The sequence below is a fragment of the Erigeron canadensis genome, chromosome 4 (genome assembly GCF_010389155.1).
Source record: "Erigeron canadensis isolate Cc75 chromosome 4, C_canadensis_v1, whole genome shotgun sequence".
NCBI lineage: Eukaryota > Viridiplantae > Streptophyta > Magnoliopsida > Asterales > Asteraceae > Erigeron > Erigeron canadensis.
The window spans coordinates 12,667,463-12,672,537 of NC_057764.1; positions in this window are offsets into that span (position 1 = coordinate 12,667,463).

Here is a 5,075-nt window from a genome sequence, read left to right on the forward strand (position 1 = left end):
AGTTAAACATCAATGAAAAAATGATCAATTTTATGTCAAGATAATAATGTAAGATTTATTTGATACATTATTGTAATGACAAGTTAGTACGGATGATTTACGATAGCATATTCGAGTAGATACAGGTTTTTAGTAACGAGTATCTACAGGTTTATGTTTCTAGAATTTCTGGAATTTTTCCTTGTTTACATTTCTGGAAAATTCGCGAAATTTGGCTAAGGAATGAAGCTTTTGTGGTTTAAAATCTAGAAATTCGAAATCACCTCGTGCTGACGTCAGCATGCCTCGCACTGACATCATCACGAAGCTCACGAACTGCGTGTTCAGCCCGGCCCATGTGGATTCAAATATATATATGGGTTATTATTATTCATTAATTACCAATTACTCGAAATTAACCCTAAGTAAATCACACGAACTTCGTCTCCTTCGTGCCACTATTCATTCGCACTTCTTTCGATCGATTCCTTCTTTCTTCGTGTTATTCATCCAGATTTGTTGGTATAATTCCAATCTAGGATGATTGATTGATGTTTTGACTATAAAAATTAACGATTACAAGTCGTTATAATGCCCGATTTTTTATTTTACCTTGCGTGAACAGTACTACGAACGAACTAAGGATTGAATCTTTGATTTTTGATGATTTGGACTGAAATTGGACATAAACTTAGATTAATCAATGTTTGTACACTTTAAATCTATTAAAACTTCACATTAACATGTTTAAAATCAAGATTAATTGAAGAATCTATGGCTCGTTTACTATTCACACAAAGCAGATGACGAACACGAAGAACATCCACTTCGTGTTCATCTATATTGAATTCGTTTCGATTTCTTAGTTTTTCTGGGCATACGCGAACCATAAACAAGTCCACGATGATGTTTTAGATTAATCTTAACATCATATGGAGATGTTTTTGTGCTTCGTGTTCTGGGTTCATGCTTGGCTCGTGCTGACATCACGACGAGGGAAATCCTCCTCGTGATGACGTCATCACGAAGCAGACGAGCCAAAACCCTAATTTTTATTTTTGTTTATTCTAATCTTTGTTTTTCTTGTCGTTTTTGTCTGTTTTTGTGCAGGTATGGCAGGACAAGGTAACAACGCTCGTGTGTTTGTTAAGGAGCACAATGCTGCACTCGATCTCAGCATTACGTAGACGGGGTGCACTTCAGAGTTTCATGGTGTCCAACAGTTTCTTGCACGTTCTCGTGTTCATTTTGCTGTGACAGAGAACCCTCCGGTGGTGATAAGTCTCATTAGAGAGTTTTGGAACTCAGCCGGTTCAGTGCAGATGGGTGCTCATACATACATTCGCACTACTGTTGGAGGACGTTCATTCTCATTTTTTGCTGGAGACTTACGGACGATATTATACTTAGGTGATGTCGAGATAGAGCAAGGTCCGACTGAGTTTTCTGAGGAATTCTGCAACAGTGCTCTATGTCGTATGGGGTATACTGGTGCCATTTCTCACCCATACTTCAGGAATCATCTTCGTGGCAAATGGAAGCTTCTTGCTTACTATTTGTTGAGGGCCATTAGTCATCGGAGTACAGGCTATGACCAGATGAATATACAGAATGCTTCTCAGATGGTTGCCTGGGTGCTGAACAAGCCATATAGCTTCTCTCAGTACATTTTTGATAATTTGGAGAAGGAGTTGAGGTCATTTGGTACAGACAAGAAATTCTTTCTATTTCCAAGATTTGTGATGATCATAATTCATCACTTTGCAGCTGATTTGCCATTTGACGGTCCTACATCCAATTTAGGTCGTCTTACGTATAAGGGATTTGTTGAAAGTTTGAAGCACTTGTCGGGTGGAAATGTTCCGATACATGTTGATTATCCACCTCTGTTCGGACATTTGATTAATCCTAACTATGTTGCACCCAGACAAGGTTGGGAGGATGAAGAACCTGTTGTTGTTGCTGGTGGTGGTGATGATCAGGCTCAAGAAGATCCTCATGAAGAACGAGCTGATCAGTTTGAGGGACTAAATGATGTTCCTCTGTATGCTAGTGATTTGGAGCATGATTCTGATATGGATGCTCTCATGGAGGATATTGATGATCCTACAAATCTTGTACCACCATCTACTGGAGTTTTTACTTCTACCTCTGCTCCAGTTGATGTTGATCCTTCTGAAGTCCCAGTTAATGTTGTTGAGGATTTAGAAGATGAAGAAGAGGAAGAAAGACTGCCAAAGCGAAGAAGAAGACATGCACGATCTCAAGCTGAGTTGATAGAGAGTTTGCTGCTTATTTTGAAGCCATGGAGAGGTCTCATGCACCTACTGTTGGTGATACTCCATTGGTTGCTGCTTTAAGAGCTTCAGTTTCTGATGTTCCTGCTTCTGTGTCTGCTCCTTCTGCTGTTGGTGTTGCTGTTGGGGAGAGAAGGTCGAGACCAAAGTTTATCATTCGAGGAATTGGTTCTCGCGCAAAAGTTGTTACTAAGGCTACAATTGTTACGATTCATGCTGCTTCGGAGTCTCCAGTTCGTCAAGAGCCAGAGTCGACACTTCCTGTTTCTACTGTCATGGGACGTCTGTTGGCTCCTCTGCAAAAACCACAGATGCCTCCCACAGGAACTTCCAGTGCTCGTATGCCTTCGTTTGAAGCTACGATGCCACCTCAGGCCTCTACATCTGATGTTGCTTCTACTTCACATCCACCTGTACCTGTTCAAGTGCAGCTGAGTCGTTTATTTTCAGAGAAGAAGATGTTGGAGTTGAGGGTTACAGCTTTGGAGAATCAGCTAAAGCTCCAAGCTGCTAAGCATCAAGAAGAGATGGACGTAATGACAGCTTTTGTTCATTCTCTTGGATCTAGACTTGACCAATTCTTGGCTCAAGGGGGAGATGAAGATGGTTGTAAGGATGATGAGCTAGCAAAGAAGACTAGAGATGATGATCATGATGATCAAGATCGAGCTCAAGATCCAAATCAACAACAAACAGATGGTGAGCCAGCGAATAGAGGTCAAGATCAAGATGCTGCTGCTGATGATGCTATGGATACAGAGACTGCAGATGTTCAGGGGGAGTCATCAAGACAAAGAGAGTCAGAGATCGCTGGTACAGCTGGTGCTAGTAAATCTAGCAGATCCTGATGATCCAGATAACAATGATGATGGGGAAGATTCCAATTCAGGTAACTCCGATTCTAATTCTGATAGAATAGAAAGGGAGACAGTGAATGATCCTCATAATTATAAAGAAAAAGAAAATCTTAGCAAAGGAAAATCTACTCAGGATGGTGAGTCAACTAAGACTGATCTACTACCAATGCCTCTACAGAGTCAGATTTGCACCCTTTAATTGTGCATAGACTAGAAAAGTGTTAGAAATCCAAAAATAGTGATAAATTATAATTTAAGTTAGTGGACGTTTTGTTGTTAAGACATGGTGAAATGATTTCTAAGGTTGAACCGCCATTGTTGAGATGGTGAAATGTCTCTCTCTCTAGAAAATCACACACACTAAACACACCAAGAACACACACACTTAAACCGCCATTGTTGAGATCAAATCAATAGCAGAAATCGTGTTGTTACATGTGGTATCAGAGCAAAACATCACTTTGATATCGATCCATAACTGATTTTGATCTCAATTTTCATCCAATTTCATTTCAAAAATCGTTTTTCATACCGTCACTGTTTCATCATTTTTCACCAGAAAAATCACATAAAATCATTAGTTTTTGTTCACCAATCGATTCCTCGTAGCTCAAAACATAATCTGTCATTAGTTTTGGCGCTAAAAATTGGGTTTTGATTCTGTTGTGTTATAAGCTGAATTGTGTATTAGGATTTGTTACGGACGTAATTACAAACGTTTGGCAAGTGATTTCACATTCTAACACTCAGTAAATCGAAAGTTATTGAAGCTTGAAAATTCATCAATGGAGATTTTACTTTATGTTCTGTTGGAGAAGAAGACCTCAAAACGATCTTCACTAGGACGATTTCCTTAAGATCGTCTCAGTGGTTGTTTTTCCATAATTGATACATGTTGTGTTGTGGCTTGTAGGACGATCCTCACAAGATCGTTCTAGCAAGTGTGGTTGTTGGAAAAGTGTTGTTTGTGGCTAACTGATCCATTTTGGATTGGTTTAGTCAAAATTCAAAGTGTTTAAACTTTGAAAAAGAGTTGGCAGAAACTAAGACGATCTTGCCAAGATCGTCTTAGTTACCTAACACTAAAACGATCTTGACCAAGATCGTCTTAGTGTTTGCTGTTTGTTGTGTTGGTGAGGTTGATCATCAGAAGTTGTTGTGATTGGGAATCACACACTTCCTGGGTAACTGATCATTATTGATTGGTTTTGCTTAAATCTAATTCCTTCCAATTCAAAACAAATCTCTGTCCAAAAATTCTCAAAAACACTTAGAAAAATTTCCAAGTCTTCTAAAACGATCTTATCAAGACCGTTTCATTTCCTTGATCAAAATTCCAAGACGATCTCTTTTTAGATCGTTTCATTTTCAAAGTTCTTTATACTTCAATTTCTTTTTCAATTTCCTTTAATTCTTTTTCAATTTCCATTTCCAAATCACAAAATCATTCCTCAATTTCAGTTTCATTTCATACTTAGCCAAATTTCATCAAAGTTCATTCAAGACGATCTTCTCTAAATCGCCTTACTCTTCTTAATCCTAAAACGATCTTTTCCAAGTCGTTCTTAAATTCAGTCATCAAGATCGTTTCAGCTTCTGAAAATTTCAACTTTCATTCTAATTCAAGTTCCAAATCAAATCTCTTTCAAATGGCTTCTCGTGAAGCTTTGGCATTAGGTTCAGACACAAGACCTCCAGTTCTCTACCGTGGTTCTTATGGACTATGGAAGAAAGGATTCATGGATTATGTGGAATGTCAACCAAATGGTCACCTTCTAAAAGATTCCATTCTTAATGGACTTGCAGTTCATCGCCATCCCACCACTGGTGCAATACTCACTCTTGATCTTTTGAATGCTGAACAAAAAGATCGAACAACTACAGATAATAGAGCTAGATCATGCTTATACAAAGCACTGACAGATGAAATCTATGGTTCTGT